This window comes from Cervus canadensis, chromosome 21 (genome assembly GCF_019320065.1).
Source record: "Cervus canadensis isolate Bull #8, Minnesota chromosome 21, ASM1932006v1, whole genome shotgun sequence".
In the NCBI taxonomy this organism is placed as follows: Eukaryota; Metazoa; Chordata; class Mammalia; order Artiodactyla; family Cervidae; genus Cervus; species Cervus canadensis.
In genome coordinates, this window is record NC_057406.1 from 36,220,119 (window position 1) to 36,242,249 (window position 22,131).

Here is a 22,131-nt window from a genome sequence, read left to right on the forward strand (position 1 = left end):
GGAGATGTGAAAGATGCAGTTTCCATTCCTGGGTCAGGAAGATCTCCTGGAGAAGGAAATGGCAACCCACTCCAATATTCTTGCCTGGAGAATCCCAAGGACAGAGGAGCCTGGAGAATCCCAAGGACAGAGGAGCCTGGAGAGCTACAGTCCATGGGGTTGCAAAGAGTTGGCCATGACTGAAGCAACCTAGCCCAGCATAGCACAAAGCAAGCAGTGCAGAACCCCGATTTTCTGGGGGGTTCTGCAATGGACCCCCCTTTTCTGTCTGCTGTAGGGCACATCAAGGACTTAAGGCTTTGAGAGAAGGGTAGGACTTAGCACACAGAAGGGGATCCAAAGGTTAAAAATTTCCACTTACAAAATAAGTAAGCCATAGGGATGTAATGTATAACATGGTAACTATAGTTAATAACACAGTATTACATCTTTGAAAGTTACTAAGAGAATATATCTTTAAAACTCTCAAAAACAAAACAAAACACCCCACAAAGCTCTCCCAGACAGAAGAGTGGGGATTCCAGGTAGGCCAGTAGGTGAGATGCAATCAGGAATCTGGGAGTAGACCAGTTTGCAGTGAAATGTTTCCCAGGAGTGAAGTGGGAGACAAGGTGGGAAAGGTGCATAGAGCCCAGATCAGAGAGTTTTAAATGACCAGCAAAGAATTGCATATCAAGAGGGACCTGATTTCGAAGGGGAAGATACTGACAGCAAAACCAGTGTTTTAGCAAACTCATTTGGAAGTAGTGCATAGGACTTAGAGCTGGGGGAAGATGGATTCAGTAGTTAGGAGCTTGGAACAGTGTAGGTTTGACAAACAGCATAATGTTGATAATACAGAAATTGGTCTGTGAAAGCAGTTGCTGGGGGCGGTGGATTTTTTTTTTTTTTTTTTTTTTGGCATTATAATATGTGTGTAGATTGTGGGCAATCACTGCTCTAGAGAGAAGAAATAGCTTTGGAATCCAATAAACCTTGGTTTCAACTGCAGTTCTGGAGCAATTTACTTATGTAACCTTGCTGAGCCTTTCATTCCTTTATGTTGAAACGGGGCTAATGACACTTTACAGGATGGTTGTCGGAATTAATTCAGACACACTGGTGGACTCTGCATCCCTTCTACAATCTGTGGCAGAATGGCCAAATAAACACGTCCTCATCCATCAGAAAACAAACAATAAAAATGAAGAGAAAGTCAGTAATCAATTCATTGTAATTCCAGAAGATGCCGGATAATCTATCTTTATCTCATATAAAGAGGGCCACGTTTCACAATTCAGTCCTGCCTTGAGGCAGTTATTAGGCAAACTGAAAGACCCATTTCCTGAGAATCTCTCTGTTCTGTTAGCCAGGGGCATAGCCTGATAGCTGCCAGGGTAAATGTTAGTTAATTCTTAATTGATAGCTCAGCCACTGCAATTGATTCCATTCAACAATAATTATTCTCATGTGGCTTGCTGAACTCAGTTGTGAGATTTCCACCCCTTTTCAGTTGTGTATAAAAACAGCAGTCCTGAGGTCTTTAAAAAAAGGTAAACAGTAATTTTTCTTACTTCAGAGGTTCAATTTTATTTGCCTGGAAGCTCGCGTGCTGTGATTTTCGTCACTAAAAGCAAAAGCAAACCGCATGGTCGATAACGCCCCAGGGTTAACAATCTAGAGCTGGGTCGCAGTTTCTAGGATTGTCCTCCCTATCTTCTCGAAGAGCTTTTGAAGTTCTAAATTTCCCGTTCTAAGGGAACGCCCAGCAACCCCAAGATAAAAGGGGAGCTGAGCGAGCTGGCGGTTTCCTTTATTTGTCTGACTTCAAGCTAGCCATTTTCTGCTGCACGCGCCGCCGGACTCGGACTTGCCCGTGACACACAGGCGACTGTTTTTCCTTCCAAGGGGGGCTTGGATAGGTTAGTTTCGTTTCTGACCTGGGGGATTGGGAAATGCGCCAAGAAAAGTTTAAAACACCACCCGCAAGGATCTTCCTCGTACCATGATTCTCCTTCCCTTACAGATAGCAGGAAAGGCAGCATTTTTTTCCATCAACACCCACTTCCAGCCCAGCGCCGGGCTCAGAGAGGAATGTGTAAAATTAGTGGGCTCCTCTGAGTGACAGTCCGCGGGCCCAATCAGCGCGAACCGCGGCGCGCCGACACCCCTCCCGCGCGCTCTCTTTGGCTCATTCCCGCGGGGAGGGCGGTGGGAGGGCGCGAGGGAGGGGAGGTACCTGGGACTGGGAGTGATGTCAGCTCCCAGCTCGGTGCCTGCCCGGATTCCTGACATGGTGTAGGGCCGAGAGGGTGGGGAAGGCGGGAGCGGGGCGAGAGAGGACTCGGGGCAGCCAGCCTGCGGCGGGGCCGGAGTGCCGGCGCTTTGAACTCCGGGCGAAGGTGAAGCACAACTTTTGCAACTCGTGCTGGCGGCTCTCCTCCCCCCAGGTAAGGGCGTTGGGCTCCTCTCGGGGACCGGAGGGTAGTGGCATCGTTCTGTGGTTGCAGCTGCTCCTCCTTTTCCCCGCTCGATTTCCTTTTCCAGCTCACTCCAGTTTCCCAGTGGGAGCGGACACTTTTTGGTGGGTGGGGTAGAGCTTAACTCCTGGGGCTCCCAACTAGCTTTTAGGTGAAAAATACCTCCAGGATTGGACGTGTGAGATCTTGTCTGTGTCCTTAAACACCGCCCCCTCCCCAGTCTCCTAATAATACTTGAGAACCCCAGTCAGAGAAGTGTGGTGTCTGTGTGTGTGTGTGGTGTGTGTGTAGGGGGGTGTTATTTTAAAATGTCACAAAAAGTTTATGAAATATCGACTCAAAAATTATAATGAGAGAGAACAAAAGTTTTTGTGTTTTATTGACTCCCCTCTGGTCTATTACATGTTGATTTAAATGAAAGTCTGTCATTGATATTCATATTTTTTTATATCATAATATGAGATCCTTTTCTATAGTTCCGTCAGAACGTGAGAAATTCACTTGGAGTGTATTAATTATGAGCTTGTGGGAAAACCGGTCTCTTGGGGGCATGCTTCAACGCCGGTTCTTTTTCTCTCACATCTTAACGGAGGATCCCTTTGGTTGCCAACGTTGTGATCTGGAAAGGTTAGATAGGCTGTTGAGAACCTTCATAACTGTTTTCTGTGGCTGTTTGAGAGAAGAATGAGGGCTGGTAGTTGTTTTCATGGATCCTTTTTAGAGAAGGGAGTTTTAACAGGGAAATGTGGCTGAAGGTGTGGCAAACTCTTAATTATAGGAACATGAATTTTTCAACATGTGGGGCCAAAACAAATCCTTCCTTTCAATAAAAATTGCAGGGAGCAATAGAAGAAGTACTTGATCTCGTGTCCCAGTTCGGTATTTAGGGAAAGGAACTGCCTGTTGGGAGCAAAAGGATATTTAGATAAGTAGAAGTATAGAATTCTGTTTTGCTGTTTATTTCCGGTTTCAAACCCTTTAGCTTTTTCTTGCTTGGTGATTTTGTGTGCCCAGGTCACTAACTGGGTATGATTGACTTTCTGGGGAAAAAATTGACCCCATATGCTGATTGAGACCCCTCACTTAACCAGTGCTGAAGGCTCTTTCTTTTGGGGAAGCAAAGAAAGTATTTAGGCTGGGACTCCTAAGTCAAGTTTCCCTTTTCTTTCACTGGAGTGCCTCAGCAGTGAGGATCCTTCTGTTGCCAGGTTGGGAGGAAACGGGCGTGGACTTCTTTGTGAGTCAAAAGCTGCATCCCAGGTGCCTGTACGTCAGGGCATTTCCGGGAGAGGAGGAAAGAAGGAAGCCACAATATTGCATCTAATAAACCCAGGTTGGGAAGTGTGGAGACATGGGACTTTGTTGATGGGGTCCTCCGTCTTTCTAGCCAGATAGCAGTTAGGTTGCAGGGCAAAAAAGAGGTGTTTTGTTTTGCTGTTGTTTATAAAACACCTAAGGGCTTCCCTGGTGGTTCAGTGGTAAAGAATCCACCTACAGTGCAGGAACCAGCAGAGACATGAGTTCAGTCCCTGGGTGGGGAAGATCCCCTTGAGGAGGAAATGGCAAACTGATCCAGTATTCTTGCCTGGGAAGTCCCATGGACAGAGGAGCCTGGCAGGTTACAGTCCAAAGGGTTGCAAAAGAGTTGGACAGGACTGAAGTGATTGAGCACACATTCATGCATGCATGCATAAGACACCTGGATCTGTATTGTTATTAAAATGTTTAATTAGCACAGGATGGATTAAGAGTAGATTTTTTGCAAAGACGAGGTGTGCTTCACTGAAAAAGCCTGTATATTTTAATTTTGGTCTGTGTTTTGGACTGAGAAACAGAAATTGCCTAATGTCACTGAAATAATGGTGACTGAATCTTTGCTATTTATGTTCCGTGAAAGTGAAAAGAGTTATTTGTTCAGTCCAATCTGACTCTTTGTGACTCTGTGGATTGTAGCCTGCCAGACTCCTCTGTCCATGGGATTCTCCAGGCAAGAATACTGGAGTGGGTAGCCATTCCCTTCTCCAGGGGATCTTCCTGACCCAGGGATCAAACCCAGGTCTCCTGCATTACAGACAGATTGTTTACCATCTGAGCAGAAGTACATAAAACACACTGTATTTTCCAATGCACTTTTTCAGCAGGAAAGTCCAGGAGGTGAGGTGGAATTCCTGTGGGCTGGTGAGAGCTCTCTGAAGGCTTGACTGTTGGAGTATTCAGACTGCTGTTTGTAATACCCAAAGAAAGCTGCAAAAACCAGTCAAGTAGTATCTTTAGGATGTTATCTTGTTCTCCAAATTCAGATTTATAATTCTTTCCAAGAAATGAGTCCTTGCTTAAGGACTTGAATATAACAAAGCTTTAAATTGCATTCACAGTTTGAGTAGCAACCTTTAAGTTTACATACTTATTTTTAACCAACATTTCTCTTTCTCCATCTGTGTGTAGGAGGCAGATGTGGTATACTAAAACACAATATGTTCAAAGGACAAAACTTGAAAGATGTTTGAGTTATTGAGAAAGGTAGGGTCAGGATTTGGTTAAATTCTTTGACCAGCAACTATCATAGTTACTATAGCTCCTTTAAAAAATGGGATAATCTGGCCTTTGTGGACAGATGTTGACTTGAAATTTCGGGGCACACTGTTGTTACATATCAAGAGTGCCTAATTTCAAGGGCATTCTAGTCATTTTTTGGAAACAAGTTCAGTGAGAGAGAGTTCATTAACTGTTTAGGTAGTCTTTCTGTCACTCACTGTGCTTGCAGGAGATAAATCAGAACAAGGTCATTTCCACCCCCTCAGTTACTGACTAGCTGACTTCTTTTTAAAACCTTTCATATTCATGAACTATTTGTACTTTTGTAGTTAATTTAGATTATGTTGGTAATTTGTCACATTAAAAGTAACTTTTTGAGGTTTTCATCTCCCATTTTTAAAAATACCTATAGCCTCAAAAGCACATCTTTCAAACTATTAACTAAAAGACCTCATTCATCACTCTTATCTTTTCAGAGATATTATTACGTGTTTCTAATCTGATTTGAATTACCTTTTCAAAACAGTGAATGAATGAGTGAGGGAATGTATGAATATCCATTCACATTTGGGTCTGTGTCTTGATTCTTTACTAAAGAAATGTTCCTTCAAGGTGCACATGTAGGCAAGAGATAGTGTTAGGCTGGCCAAAAAGTTTGAGTTTTTCTGTAACATGGAAAAAACCTAAACAGACTGTTTGGCCAACCCAATACATAAATATGACTTTTTTTTTATTCCCTAAGATTTCCTTAGAAAGTCATATTATTAGTTTTGAAAGTAAGAAAAAAAAATCCCAGTTGAGCATCCGATTGTGCAATCTTTCAGGAAACCATGATTTTACTGTTGTTTTTTAACCATGGTGGAACAGATGGGTTTAAGTATGAGAGCCAAAGCTTTTAAGGTTACTGACACTGGGTGTTGTTTTAGGACAAAGGAAACAAAGTGTCTGTCCTCTGGCCAGCATTTCCCTTCAACTAAACATTGATAATTTCACAATTAAATCAGTCATCAAACTGCCCGCATGTCGACACTATCCAGTAACTGCTCTGGGCTTATGTAGTTCCTTGAATCTGTAGTGTATTATGTCATCAGTTTCTCAAATGCATCTCCGTGCATGTCAGAATGATTTTCTTAGCCAAAAACCTACAACTTTTGTCACATATATCACCACCATAAAGACTGATGCTTCATTAAATGGAGCTAATGGATTAAAAAAACAAAGCTGAACTAACCTACCCTAGAAAATAAAAAGACTTCTATTTCTTTTACACTCTTTATTGAAACAGTAATTATTGATGCCGGTTTGGCATTGGTTAATATTTCAAAAAGCCAAGTGGTGAGGGTTTCTTTTACATCAATACTTTGCCCCATGTTTAAGGATCTAAGACACCAAACAACTGGATTTTAGATGAAAAAGTGGGCCCTTGCAGGAGTTTTAAGTTTATACACTCATTAGGCAGCTTTTGAAGAAGAGGAGGGTTTGAGTGAAACCTCTACCACTTCTCTTTGGAGAGCTTCTGTTTCTGAAATGTGGGTTTGGGCTCTGAGGGATCCAGGTGGGTGTGTTGTCTTAGTTTGTGACGGGACTTTGGTTGCGTGTCTCCCTGGAACTTGGTGTGACTCACAGTTTGACTGGCCCACATTCACGTCCTTGTTTTTGTTGGCAAACGTAATGAGTTCAGAATAGAAACATCAGGTGGTGGTTTCCGGGTGGTGGTGCACCTAAAAATGCCCTTGACTGAAGGAATTGTGCGAACTCAGATTGCACTGAATATCAGTCATTCTGGTAAAGACTCGTTTCATTGATACGGTCCATGAAGGAAGAAGGTCAAATACCATAACTTTGGGGGCTGGCTGTAGATTTTGTGGACATCCTTTGAACTCCAGAGTAAGGTCTTTTTACCTCTCCTTTAGCTTACAGAAATTAAGCATTTGACAGAAAAACAAATGCAATTTCGAGAGCCGATATGCTGATTCCTAGTGTTGCGTGTGGGGTAGGAAAGGAAAACTTAATTTTACCTGATGAGAGAGAGACTAAAGATGCTGTTTTCAGTGACAAGTCCATTCATAAGTAAGTGGCCAAATTCTTTAGGCACACAGGTGGTTCTTGGGAAGAAGTAGGTAGGCCCATGGGGAACTCTTTTACTGCTTCCTTTGCATGCATGTTACTCTGAACCGTATTATTGAATATGGTTTCATGTCATCTTGTATTTCCTGTGAGCCTAGGATATAGCTCACAGAAGTCCTTTTGCTGGCTTTCTGTCACTCTTCTCCATATATATCTTTTCACAAATATGATCTCATCACAGAATTGTATGAGGTTTTTATGAGGAAAGTTTGAACTTTGAAAGAAAATGTAAACAGGCTAAAGCTCTTTGGCCTACTTTCTTAATACAATAGCTTGAGAGTGTGGCTGTGGTTGCATAAATAATATCCCTGGAACCATTATCTTTTTGTTAAGATAATGCTTCTCCTACCAACACATGGTCGAGGATTTTATTTTGCTTGAACTGAAATTTGAGCACCCTCTACTTTTTCTTGTGAATGATGGAAGAGTCAGAGGAGCCTGTAAGTTCTCATCTAAAGTAACTCTGGACAGCCGAGTGAGTGGGAGGAAGGGAAACAGTGACGGCTTATAGGAAACACTGATTGAACCTGTGTGTCCTCCAGGACAGTTTGTGTGAAGTCACCTGGGTTTCAGTGTTTTTCCTCTGGATCAGCTGCTTGGATGCGTCTGTAAAACTTTCACATTCTTCCGACCTCCACCCCCATCAGCGGGTGACTTTGCCCAACCAAGAGGGCTTTTAAACATAGACTTAAAGTTCTTTTATTGCTTTCTTCTCAAGGTACCTTGATTTTCTAGGATGACTTGCACTCTACATTACCCTGTGGAGCAGACACAGCTAGGTGCGCAGTTGTTTCCATCCTTCCCACTTCTTACTGGTGGTCAGATAAAAAAAAAAAAACCCCACACAGCAAATTCTTGATTTCCCAGAATCCCTTGCAGCTGGGCAGTGTCTAAATGACATCGTTCTGGCCAATAAGATGCAGGTAGCGGGGAGGGGCTCTCCCACAGACTCTCTTGCCTGTTAGGCTGTTGCTCTTCGTGCTTCTCATTCTTTCTTCCAGGAGAATGGATGCTGTTTTCTAACCGCAGAAGCCGTCTTGTGACCAAATTCAAGAAGCTTGAGGGGTAAGTGGGCTGGGAAGCTGATGGCCTTCTGGAACACTGTACCAGACTTTGTCTGCCCACCTTTTGATTTATTTTGAGAAAAATAAATCTCCATTTGATCAACCACAGAAGTTGGGTCTGTTACTTGAAGCCAGATGGGATCCTGACTGAGTTTAAATTTTAAAGAAGTCATAGTTCTTTAATCTCAGAATTAAAAGGCACCATCCTGGATGATAAAAGAAAAAAAGGGTCGGACTTTGGAACCCTGCATACCTTCAATTTGAATCTTGGCTTTGCTGTTCATTACAGACTAATCTTGACAAGAAATTTAACGGTTTTGGGTCTCCGTTTTCCTGTCTGTAAATGGTGGTACTGGTGTTTGTCTTATGGAATTTTTGTCAGTATTAGAAAATGTTAATAGAAATAATAATGACACATTTGGTACATAGACTTTTAATAAATGATGGCAGCTATTACTAAAGAATACCATAGTGAGGAGCCTGAAGAAGGGGAGTTAAGTAATTTAACTTCTAGTAGGTTCTCAGTAAACATAGATTGAATAACTGAATGGTGGGTTAGCTTTATGGCTGCAGCCACTTGCCTCCATCTACTTACCATTCATTCCAAGGCCCATCTATTTATCTTCAGCCCCATCTGCCTACACTGGATACTGGGAACTCTTCTGTTCTCCAAACTTTGGTTGAAACAGCAAAAGATGTTCTTATGACAGTTTTATTACCTATAAACAAAGAGATGAAGCAGATGTGCTCCAGAGTCAGACAAATGTAAATTAGACTCTTCTGTCCTTAACTATGTGATTTTTGTCTTCTGTGAAATGGCAATAATTGGGTGGGTTATGAGAATTACATATGATAATATATGTGAAGCATTAACAGTGGTTTTCCTGGCATACAGTGAACACTGGATTAATGACAGATATTGTTACTATTTTGTTAAACAGTTCTTGGCCTTGGTACAAGGTCCTCTTGGCGATATAAGGGCAAATAAAACACAGTCTTTACCCTTAAGGATATTCATATAGAGAGGATAGGGGAAGAAATGGAATGGTCTTCCTTACACATAACCATAATGAAAAACAGATTTAGAAAGCTACTTAGTTGTGAGAAAGTTGGGGGAAAATATACGGATTTAATGTTTATGATATGTATTTTAAGGAAAAAAGTCACCAAGCATGCATATAAAAGTTACATTTGTCAGTGCAGGAAAAAGTTGCTAAATGGAGTGATTTATGGGGGATAGGATGAAGATGATGGGAAAGATGAGGGGCCTTTAATTTTTTTATGTCTGTTTTACTGCCTCATGCATTACTCTTGAAATATAAAGAGGATTAAAGTTTAAAGAATCAGTTTGTGGGGCTTCTTGGAGGTAGTTGGTAGAAGATGGTGCTATGAAATAGTAAAGGATTGGGTTTAGAGGGGTCCTACTAGAGAAGGTGGGATTTGAATGGGATGAGTGAGAAATGTTGAGGAGACACTGGGGGAGCATGAACATCCTTGGGTTTGGAACAAAACGTAGAATACAGTTTTAGAGAAAGATAGGAAGATCATTATTGTTAATAGAGGTAAGATATTCTAAAGCCAGATCTTAGAGGGATTTAAAAAGAGTGACAAGACTATGCTTTAAAATGAGTTGTGTTTTTTTTTTTGTAAGGTAGGGAGGGATCTTAGAACTATTATTATTTTATAAAAATGCCTCTTGAAATAATATGTTGAATGTTAGGAGGTGTATATGTGGCGAATGGAGTGAGGACAGATAGAACAACTTTAATCAAGAAAGGCACACAGCAAAAGTTGAATTTAAATAGGAAATATGATGAATTAAGATTTAAGCAAATGAAAAAGAAGATTTAAACATCTAGAATTTGCAATTCGTCGTGACCCATGATAATTTACCGTCGTCTTCTCATTGTCTAAATGGGTTAAGTCATAGAACCTGTCTTATTAGGTTGTTAGGAGAATAACAGCAACAGTAATAATAATAGCTAATGCTTACTTGGTGTGTACCAAGCACTGTTCTATGTGTCTGACATCTTTCAACTCAGATTTAATCCCTACATCATCCCTAAGAAAAGGTACTGTTCTTATCCTTACAGAGGAGAACTCTGAGGCACAGAGAGGCTAAGTGAATTTCCCAAGGTCACACAGATTGTGTGTTGGACAGGGATTTAAATGCAGGTAGATACAGTCTCCAGGGTCAGTAACCTCAACCACTTCATATTACTGCCTCTGGCTTAGTTCTGTACTTGACATCTTAAAAGCTGTGAAGAACTGTTAGTTATTCACGCTGTTCACCTCATGATGTTGAGCGTGAATTTAGACATTTAGGTTTGGAGTGTAGGCAAAACCCTCGAGTGATAGACTGTCTCTGTAGGGTTGCTACCTAAAGAGCAAGAGTAGGTGAGCTTGCTGAAGAAGAGGATGTAGAATAAAAAGAGAAGAAAAAACACAACACACAGGGAACTCTTGACATGCAGACATGGTCAGGCCAAAGAAAGGAAGTTATTAAAGGTGATGGAGCAAGAATAACCAGGGAGGTTGGAAGGGAAGAGGTTGCTGGTGGCAAGGGAATGAAGCATGCCCAACGCAAGTGGACCATCCCCACCATTCAGTGCTGCAGACCTCTTACAGGACAAGTCTGAGAAATGGCCCCCAGTCCAGCTGCCATGTCATCTGTGGGCTAGGAGAGCAGTTTCAGCACGGTAGCCGTGGAATCCAGAGTACAGAAGATTGAGGAAGACATGGGAGGTGATGCACCTGAGGCTGTCCTGTTAGTCCAGCCTTTCAAGGAATTGAACAGGGAGAGATGTGCTCTTGACAATGTGGGTTTGATGCTGGTCCAGGCAGAGAGGGTAATATGAAAGCAGCACACAAGAAGGGGGAAGGAAAGGGATAGATTGAAATTAGGTGGAGAATGCGGGTTAGCTTTGAAATCCAGGTTAGCTTTGAAATCTGTAAGAATGCTTCTTCAGATAGAATGAAAGAAAGGATGTGGGAAATTGAGGAAAGAAATGTGATTGGAAGAGATAAGAGCTGAGTGAGTTCACCCCAGGCAGTCTGCTTTTTTTTTTTTTTTTTCCCAGTCTAATAGGAGGCGGTGAGAGGAAATTCATAGACAAGTAACTCAGGTTCCCCAGAGCTCTCGGGATTATTGAGACAGAGGAAACATTTGAAAGAATGACAGAAGTCTCTCATCTAAACAATGCAAGCTGACACATTTGCCAGGATGTATCTCCAGGCAAGAAATTTATTGAAGTGGAAAGTTGTGGTACAAAAAAAGAAGAGGGGAATGAAATGAGACAAAGGGATACCTGACTGTATGTGAAGGAGGAATTTTTAGACACCAGACTGAATGGTTCGCAGAACAACTTCCCAGGGGAAATCCGAGAGCTCTGACGGGAAGGCAGCCTGGGTCTGGGACCATAGGCTGGGTTTGGCTGACACTGAACCGCAGAGCACCAGGGAGTACTCTGAAAGAGGGAGGTGTCCAGCATGAGACCTCCGCATCATTACATGCTCCGGTTTAACTGGCTCCCTGCGTCTTTGATAGAGGGAGATAGGGATCTGCCCAGCCCACCCATTCCGGGACCCTTCCCCAGAGTGTTGAAGTTAGAGATGACATAGGAAAGATGAGGATGCCAATGCTGATTGCCTTTAGAATGTAACTAAAGTCTAAACCAAACTCAAGAGGTCATGAGAGGAACTCAGAAAGATCTTTGGCTGAAAGACCTTAGGTTGCAGTGTTTCAGCAGATTTGTTGTTGCAGTGACGTGAGTTGTATGAGAAAAGGACTGAAGCAATCTAATAATTAAGAGTGTAGTACTAAAACTCAGCACCACTCCTGTCAGCCCATAGGTGGGTCCTTTGGCGGTTGCTTTGACTGATGTCAGTATAAATGTATCCAGGTGTGGGCAGCATATTTAGATCTGGGCATAATGTTCTTGAGTTCAGTGGTTCTCGGTGGGGCCAGCTACGTACTTTGTGGAGCCCAGTGTATGATGAAAATGTGTGACCCTCTTGTTCAAAAAGCAGGAAAAAGTACTGTGAAAGGTACTAACAGGAAAAGCTTTTCTTTTTCTTCCGTAGTCTCTCTTTACTTGTCATGGTGTTTATTTGCTTTAGTGTTATTTTGAGTGAAGTGAAAATAAAGATCATAAGCATGAATTTTATTGTTCATCTTTCTATTATGCAATGCCACCGTGAAATGCAAATATAAGAGCATTTAACAAATACGCAGAATTACTGAAATCACGTTTCATAATGTTTCATGGTTTGTATATGCATTTATATGTTCTTTTTATCAGAACAGAGGAAACCTTGCACAAAACTGGCTCCTGTTATTTCACATCTCAATTTGCACAGTCTGTTCGTCTTGGCTTATGGCAGGAAAGACTGAAAGGAAAAAGAACCGTGGAGTTGCTCTGTCTTTCCTTCTTCTGTGCTGTCATTGTCAGCTCAAGTGGTTGGTTAATACAGGGGAGTGACAGGAGTAAGAGAAGATATGAAAGGAGTGTTTGGTTGTTTGTGTTTCCTAGAAACACGCTGCCTTGTTTCTGCATGTACAGCGGATTCTGGATGGAAAGGAAAGCATGGCCTCTTGTGGCTGTCAGCACCCACCCACCTGCTCACTTAGTTGTTTGTAGCACATTTACCTTGAAATCGCTTTTGAGTCCTGCTGAACTTGATGCATCGTGAGCCTGCCAAAGTTCTGTGCTTATGGGGCATTGCAGACACTGTGTATGAATAGGGTGGCAAGGAATGGTGGCCACTCTTATTAAACAGATCTCCTCTGCTCACATGCACGCTCCATTGTGGCATCTGACCTTGTTTATAGAACACAAGTTCAAAGTTTAAATTACGAGGCATTTTGACGTCATTTATGAAAAAAAAATTCAAAGTTTAAATTATGAGGAATCTTGATGACAGCAGAGTGTTAAACCAGATGTGGGGTCTTTCTGAGCATGGGGTTCTGTATATGACTACAGTTACAAGTTTGTGAAGATTGCCCTGGTTCTGGGAAGTTAAACAACTCACTTTTAAGCTCAAGCTACCGGCTGATCTTGAAGTCTCAGCTTCATTATCAAAGTTTACATTGGGTCAGGTTTGTGTGGAGTGTCCTAGAGACCCTTCACCTGGCCGTCAGCCCTGTCATTTTTGCCTTTCAAGTGTTTTCTGAATGACTTTTCCTTCTACCAGTGCCTTGGTTTACACCCTCATCATCTCTGATACAGACCGTGCAGTTAGTCTCTTGCCTATATTCAGCACTCTGTGGTTAGACAGATCTTCCAAACAAACCTTTGGTACAAGGCCTGCCTGGTCCTTTCTCTGACCTCCTGCGGGCTCAGCCTTGCAGCAGAATTCTCAGACTCGTGGGCCTGGGATGGAGACTGCCTGCAGACAGGTATGGTTTGAACTACATAGTATTTTAAGAAATTTGCACCAGTACTTAATTTTTTTGGTGACTTCACCAGTGGAAATTTACATGTAACAAAGAGAAGATCTGGCTGCTCTGGGCTCTTGTTTTCGAACAGGAAGACCACCTGTGGACTTGCGGAAGATTGACTTTTTAAAAAAATATTTATTTGGCTGCGCTGGGTCTCAGTTGCGGCATGTGGGACCTTCATTGTAGCTCATGGACTCTCTAGTCGTGGTGCGTGGGCCCCAGAAGGTGCAGACCCTGTAGTTACGCGGCACAGGCTTAGTTACCCCATGAGGTATAGGGATCTTAGTATCACAGCCAAGGACTGAACCCACATCCCTGCATTTCGAGGAGGATTCTTAACCACTGGGCCACCAGGGAAGTCCCAAGATTGACTCTATTTTGGCAAAACCTTCACTTTCGTGGGTCTAGAACATGCATTTGCCTGTTGTTCTCAAGGAATGCTGTGAAGGAATTAGAATGCTGATTTTTTAACTTGAGAAATTAAGTTCTCCAGCCTCATAACGTAAGTTGGGTGTATGCTTTGTAGCAGGCGTTGTTTTCTTTTTTGTTTTGTTTTGTATTTTAGCTCTTGATTGCTTTTTAGGAGAAATACTTCCTCGGTCTCACCTGCTCAGTGTCACCACTGTGTCACTGAGGTCACTTGTGACCTCATATGATCTTGATTCTTTCCCTAAGCTGCTCTCCTGTGCTCACACCCAGGCTCTGCCCCCCTGGAATGCTTTAAGTCTTCTCAGATCTTCTACTTTTCCTGTTGTTTGTCCCTGCTTAAACCCTTGTCTTTCCTCTAGGCCCCCTTAATGCAGTTCATCAGGAGACCCTTGCTGAGAGCCTCAGTCTGAGCTCAGCCTACACACTCTTGCTGGAAGCAGGTAATAAAATCTTTAGAATTTTAAATGCTAAAGGTAATGGCAACCCACTCCAGTATTCTTGCCTGGAGAAACCCATGGACAGAGAAGCTGGTGGGCTACAGTCCATAGGGTTACAAAGAGTCAGACACAACTGAAGTGACTTAGCACTAAGTGGACAGTGAGTTCAAGTTGTCTGTGAAGGTTCCTCCCAGCCCAGTGATTTTGAGAAGCCAGAATTCTTCCAGTGCTTGTGCCTATATGTTACTATGCGTTTGGTTACCTAGATGTTTTTTGAAATTGTGCTTTGTGATAGGAACTTTGCTTATGTCATCTCACTTTTATAAGGGTGGCACTACCGTTATCTTCCTCTTATTGATGAGCAAACAGTTTCCTCCAAAACTGGTGCTCCAAATGGCTGATCTCTAGTTATAGCTTATTTCTTCAAAGAGATTATATACTTGTTGAAGACCCTGACTGCCTTTGTTGCCAGGCCCTGCTACCCAATCAGGAATCAGTAAATGTTTTAGTGATGAGAATAATGGTTTTTTTGGCCAGTGTGCATTGAGGCCTAGACAAGCCTCCATGGGGATGCAGAGGAGACCTGAGTAGTATCTTATACTCTAAGATAGACCACCTACTGTGCACAAAGACAGGATAGGGTTTTGATCTTGGGCTGTAGATTTAGATGGACCTATGGCTGTGTTTCAGTTTCTTCATTTGTAAAATGGGGTCAATAATAGTATGTTGTAGCCGTGGTTTTAAACTGGGATGATTTGGGCCTGTAGGAGTCATTTGGCAATGTCAGAAAACACTTCTTGTGTTACAGCTGGGGCTGGAGGCAAGATTAGCTTTTAGTAAGTAAAATCCAGAGATGATGCTAAACATCCCTGCAGTGCACAGGTGCTCCCCCCACCCCCATCAGTAACGAAGAAATACCTGGCCCCAAATGTCAGCAGGGCCGAGGATGAGAGACCCTTCCTTGTAGGTTCCTGAAAATGAAACAAGGTAATGAGTGCGATGAGTTTGGCATAGTTAACTGTCACTCTAAGAAAACCATCTCAAAGACTAAGAATCCAGCCTTTGGGGGTGGGGAGCAAACCCTAAAAAGCCTCACTTCAGAACATCTGTTATTCTAGCCTTATGCTAAGGATTTCACGCTTTCCTGTTTAGAAGTGACAGACTCACTGGAGATTGTGTGTTACACTGTGTACTAACATGAGCTGGCATGGATTTATCAAAGCTGTAAAAACAATTATTAATTTTTAGGGTGTTCCTGGTAAACTTCCTGCTTGCTTAACTAGAGATAATTTTGGTGTGAGTTTAAATCCTCTGTTGGAAAATGTTTTGATTAGTGAATTTCCAAACTATGTTTTGATAAGTAGGACATGAAAAGTTTTTGTTTTCACATCAACAGGCCTATTGTTTTCATAACCCTAAGTTTAAAACGAAGCCGCTTTCTCCCTGTTTACTGCCTTACCTGCTTGCTGCAGTTTTGGCAGTTGTAGGAGTGGCTTGAAGAACTGTTGGATTTCTATTGTTTTTTTTTTTAATTTAAAGTTGAGACTTTTTTTTTTTTTTGTAGTCATAAAAATAATATATGCACCTTCTAGAAGATTTGAATAATATGGAAAAAAACATAAAGAAGATACAGTTGAAAAAAAAATAGTCCTCAGTATTCTGCCACACAAAAATACAACTACTGTTGTGTTTCCTTCCTTTTTTTTACAATCGTATATATTTTTTCATATTTGAAGTATTCTGAATGTGTATTTTTATGTCCTATTTTTACTTACATTGTTTTATTTGTTTATTTAATTTTATTTAAAAATTTTTTCCCATTGTACTGCTCAGCTTATGGGTTCTTAGTTCCCCGACCAGGGAATGAACCCCGAGCCCATGGCAGTAAAAGCACCGAGTCCTAATCACTGGACCACCAAGGAATTCCTCTTAATGTTGTTTTATTTGCATGTCCTCACACGACTACAGTATCTCTGAATATTATTTCTCAGGACTGTAATATCTTCCATCTCTGGGTGTGTCATGGTTTATTTAAGCCTATCACAGCACACACAGCCTGTTTTCACTGTTTGCTGAGCATCTTTCGGCAGTCAGCATTTTCTGCATTTCAGATCCTTCCCATCTTTACAAGAGATAACAAGAAGCAGAATCAAAGGATGTGGGTCACCGTGCATGGATGTCTTGGCCCATGTTGATATCAGTTACCAAAACATAGCAGAGTGAAATTCTCATTTTAATAACGTTTGTTAACTTTCTAGGAGAAAAGATATTTTCTTTTTCTTTTTTATTTATTTGATATTTATGAGGTTAACCATGTATGTGACTGTTGGCTGTATTTCCTGTTTAACTGTTATATGCTTTCCCCATTTTATCAATTGGGAATTAGTATTGCTGTCATTTGTCATGAACTCTATGTATTTCGCTTATTAACCCTTTCTCATAGTTACTGCAAATATTTTCACCTAGTTTTTTCCCCTAATTTTTCTGATAAAAATTTTTTTGTTTTTAGTGAAGTGAAAGTTTAAAAATTTTGTGTAGTCGAATCTATTGATTGTTGTTTTCCGCCTGGGGTCTTCAACCTTCCTTCACCTCTACTCAGATGAACCCTTTCTGCTCTGAAAGTCACTGTGTTCAGTCATCAGTGTTTAAAATTCTATCCCAAAGTAGATTGCTGTCAAGTTTCCTAATGAGGATAAAAGTGCTGAATCCAGTCACACCAGCGTGTGTGCGCATGTGTGTGTGAGAGAGAGGAGGGTGGAGAGGGACAGAATAAGGAAAATTGATGAGAAAGGATGAGGCTCTCGTTAGGCCCCTGCTCATTTGGTTTTGTTTTAAATTTCCTTTCCCTCAGGATGGGAGTGATCTTGTTGCAGGCAGGGGGGCTCCTCGAGGTTCCCAGATGGCTGAGTGCCAGGGACCAGCAGCTGGCTGAGCAAACGGTGTTTGTACCTGGGCACAGAGTTGACCCACAACAGTTTGTTTATTTTATTTAGTGCAGGAGAAGGTGGGCTGAGCAGAGTCGGGCCCCTCCGCACCTCACCATCACGTTCCACCCTCTCAGGCTCCAGGCTGTGTGCCGCTCGGCCTTGTAGAAGTGGCTCCCTGCCCTGCGGGTGGGCTGCTGGGAGCCCACAGCCCGGCTTACCTGCGGGTCACCAGCTGTGTTAGCCGAAGCCTGAAGAGGGAGGTAGCGATACCAACCAGTGCTCACTTGGTTGGTCTTTCTGCAAAGCCCTATTACTTGAGCTTTTTAATGTGCTTCTGACCTCAACTTTATGAGGTTAAACACTATTTTCATCTCCATTAACTTGGAGGAAACCACTACTCAGTGGAAGCATAATTAAAATCTGGAGCTTCTGACTGCAGAGCCGATCCTCTGCTTATGAAACAATTCCTTCGTTGTAATTTCTGGGTGAAATTTCTTGGTGATGCCATTGCGCAGAGGGTAGCAGCAACTGTTTCAGATCTTCAAGTCAGACATGTCTTGGATAGAATGCCAAGAGAGTCATGTCATAGCACTGTGACTTGGTTTTCTCATCTCTAAAATGGAAACAACAGTGTCTGCCTTGTAGGAATGTTAGATTAAATGGAGATAGTACATGCAAGCCACCCAGCACAGCACCTGGCCCTTTTATTGTGGGAGCTCAGATGTAATGATTGTTTCCTAGTCTCAAAGCTGAAAATGCTATCTTTTTTTTGTTTAAAATTTCAGAATAGCTGGTAAATCTGCTCAGACTTGTGAAATTTTAGTAAATGTTATTTATATTTAAATGCCAGAAACATTTTTTATCTGCCTTACTTATTTTCCTGTTCAGTAGATTTTCTCTTCTGGTGTGCCTAGGTCACTTACTTCTCTGAAATCCTTTTGCTTGGAGAATTTTGTGATAAACACCCAGTTTAGAACTATACTCGCAGCCAAAATAAAACATACTTTGTCTATGTGTTTATGTAAAAAGCACAGACAGTTCTTTAGAGGAGAACTGTCAGAGGAGAACCCAGGCATTCCTTTACACATAGTTGAAAATTTTGGCATTATTCATGGAGTTGTTACTTGTCCATGAATTGTTAAACATTCAGGTAACAGAGCAGCCTTCAAAAAAGTTACAGAAAATCATAAGAAAAGACAAAGTTATTAAATAACTCAGGAGAAGAGTTGTTAAATCTTTAGTTTTTTCATACCATATTAAAGTTGGGTTAGATCTATTCCTTAGGCTAGACCTTGTGAACCACTTAAAAAAGGAAAAACTTTGCTAATATTATTGTTACTTCTGCCTAAAAAATTTCAACATGAGAGTTGTCTTGCCATTTGACTTCTATTGTATGTTTATTTTGACTTTTCCATTTTAATAAATTGAGTCAAATAATTACAAGAGTTGTTATTGTAGAATTATATTATAACCCAACACAGTTTTGTCTCTGTGGTGTTAAAGATAGCACTCTTCAGGAATCTTCTTTAGAATATGCCTTGGGTCATCTTTTTTTTTTTCTGTCCCTGAAGCCATGGTTGCGTTTTCAACAATACATCAACCTAGTATTGGAATGGGGAAAAGTGAACGAGAATGGGGCTTTATTGGATTAATAGCTGATGCTCCTGTTCCTTCTCTGAGAAATTTAGATTTGTAGCCATGTATTTTCCCATTCCCTGCCATTGCTTTAGTAGCAATGAAGAGACAAGGATGGGAAGCCTTTTTAAAATTTAATTTATATAAATTCATAAATTAGAATTATACTTTTATATAATTAATACCATATGTATATGCTTTACAGGAAACATGGTTAAAGTTAAGTATCAGTGATTAAGTGACATTTACATGATTTCTGAGTTCCCTTTTATGTCTTGGGTTCAAGGATCAAAGTGAGTGAACTGTTGGCCAAATCTTTTGACTGTTGCAAACTGAGTGTAGTACATTGTAGAATGCCACACCCCATTTTAATGGTCAGTAGGCATTTGTTTTCCTAAAATTCAAGGTCCATTGTTTGGTTTCTTTTTTTTTTGTTGTTGTTTTTTTTTTGTTTGGTTTCTTAATAATCAGTGAAAGTGGAATTTGGGGGCAGGGGGGTTAGCGGTGTTACTGGTAAAGAGAGTAGGTTAAGTCTGGAAGGATAAAATTGGTGCTGACCTGACTACTGATTTACAGGATACAGAGAACTTAAGACGAGGCTTTGTGATCCTGAGATAACAATCCAGTTCAGCCCTGTGCCAATCACTTCAGCTAAATCACTGTGGCACCAGCCCTTTGATCAAAGCTTGAGAACCCAGCGAGTTTTACCAGGCATTTCTTGTTGCTGCTGGTTGGCTTGTGGAGTAGGAAGAGTAATAAGTGCTCATTAGCACGCCGTATCTGTAATGCATCCACCTGAGGCACAGAGATGCTTGCCTCTGCTCCTGAAACCGTAGCAGCCCCTGCATTTTTGTCCTGCAGAAACAGAATGCCGACTTGGCAAGAGTAGATGCCACCAAGTGCCTCAAATAACAGTTGCAAAACCTATTGACCAGGATAGGGAGCGTTTCCTAGGAAGAATTACTGTGTCCAAGAAATTAGTGAACGGTTTAAAGCCCTTCTCTACCCTCCTCTTGTGTATGTGACTGACATGAACCCGGATAGTCAGAGGCACTGAATACTGGTCATCTCATAACTTGATCCCTTATCCTCTTGTCAGCCATACTCCAGAGGCTGTGGTCTGTATCAACAAAGAGTTTGGAGTGTTTGGAGTCACTGAGAGAGAGAGCTTTGATGGTGATTTGTGACCCTGTTCAGGACTCATGTCATCGGTAGCCCTTGTTCCCATGAAGTAGAGATGTGTATATGAGGGTGGAGGCTGTAAAGAAAGACAGGAGGAGGGAGACAAGGTTTGGGGGCTTTGTACACAAGCCTGGAGAAATATGTAGACATGCTGCAAATTGGCAGTTTTGTATGAAAGGACCCTGGGACCAAGAATCTGCCAGTCTGATCCCAACATTGGTCAGCAGTGTCATCCTGGGCAAGTCACCTGTGGTGGTGCTGGTTTAGTCGCTGAGTCGTGTCCGACTCTTTTGTGACTCCATGGACGGTAACCCGCCATGCTCCTCTGTCCTTGAGATTTCTCAGGCAAGAATACTGGGGTGGGTTGCCATTCCCTTCACCACAGAATCTTCCTGACCCAGGGATTGAACCCAGGTCTCATGCATTGCAGGCAGATTCTTTTTTTTTTTTTCCATTTATTTTTATTAGTTGGAGGCTAATTACTTTACAATATTGTAGTGGTTTTTGCCATACATTGACATGAATCAGCCATGGATTTACATGTGTTCCCCATCCTGAACCCCCCTCCCACCTCCCTCCCCATCCCATCCCTCTGGGTCTTCCCAGTGCACCAGCCCTGAGCACTTGTCTCATGCATCCAACCTGGACTGGCGATCTGTTTCACACTTGATAATGTACATGTTTTGATGCTGTTCTCTCAGATCATCCTGCCCTCGCCTTCTCCCATAGAGTCCAAAAGTCTGTTCTATACATCTGTGTCTCTTTTTCTGTTTTGCATATAGGGTTATCGTTGCCATCTTTCTAAATCCCATATATATGTGTTAATATACTGTATTGGTGTTTATCTTTCTGGCTTACTTCACTCTGTATAATGGGCTTCAGTTTCATCCATCTCATTTGAACTGATTCAAATATATTCTTTTTAACAGCTGAGTAATATTCCATGGTGTATATGTACCACAGCTTTCTTATCCATTTGTCTGCTGATGGGCATCTAGGTTGCTTCCACGTCCTGGCTGTTATAAACAGTTGCAGGCAGATTCTTTACTGACTTCCGTGAGCCACCAGTGAAGCCACACGTAAGTCACTTAACCAGACATAAAGTTGTGATTATAATAACAGCCCAAGCCTCATAGGAAGAGTTGTGAGGGTCAGATGAGACAGTGCGTAACAGGCTATAAAACGAGAAGTAGTAGTATGGTTTAATTTTTTTGTTTTGACTGAACTATGTGGCATGCCAGACCTTAGTTTCCTGACCAGGGATCGAACCCCTGTCCCCTGCATTGGGAGCATGGAGTCTTAACCACTGGACCACCAGGGAAGTCCCTGCAATAGTTTTAACCTGAGTGTTTCACAGGGAGTACATTATCTACATTTTAAACATTCTGAACCCGCCCCTCTGGTGATAAAATATACTGTGCAGGCATCTGGTTTTCCTCTGATTTCTACTCCTGAGACATCTCTAACCTCATCCCCGGACCCTAAGCCACACTAGAGCCTGGATGACGACGAGGTGGTTCCTTGAGGTTTTCTGGAGATGGTGTTGTGCCCCCTGGGCAGCACGGTAGCAATAGCTCTTGCTCCCTGCTCAGGCCTGTCTGCCATCTGTTTTCTCGGGGATGCAGTAAAGAGTACAACGTCATCAGTAATCACTCAGCTCTAGGAATCATTTCTTGTTCCTAAAAGTTTGGAATTTTGGGGATAAAGTGTTCAGGTCTCACTGTCATACTTACATGTAGGCCCTTTCAGGTAGCTTTAAAGATTTCCTTGAATGTGAAGTTATCAGTCAAGCGTGTCAGACCTGGGGAGGGGTACACTCCGATGGTCAAGGCACCCCATGCTTTGGTATCAGTGTCCAGGGTCACGTGATGTTGTGATACACAGATCACTCACCTG

The 22,131-nt window shown here is 42.0% G+C and overlaps 1 protein-coding gene across 15 annotated transcripts in view; it reads left to right on the forward strand.

The window, feature by feature from the left end:
- Positions 1 to 2,255: 2,255 nt before the first annotated feature.
- PPFIBP1 (PPFIA binding protein 1) overlaps positions 2,256 to 22,131 on the forward strand; it is a 195,949-nt gene continuing 176,073 nt past the window's right edge. For 6 of the 15 annotated variants that reach the window (XM_043441023.1, XM_043441020.1, XM_043441015.1 and 3 more), the window contains exon 1: positions 2,256 to 2,429. The gene's annotated coding sequence lies outside the window, so the exon portion shown is untranslated. Of the gene's footprint in view, positions 2,430 to 8,122; positions 8,187 to 14,413; positions 14,495 to 22,131 lie in introns of all 15 variants that reach the window. The other 9 variants (XM_043441031.1, XM_043441032.1, XM_043441034.1 and 6 more) reach the window with 5 other exon arrangements.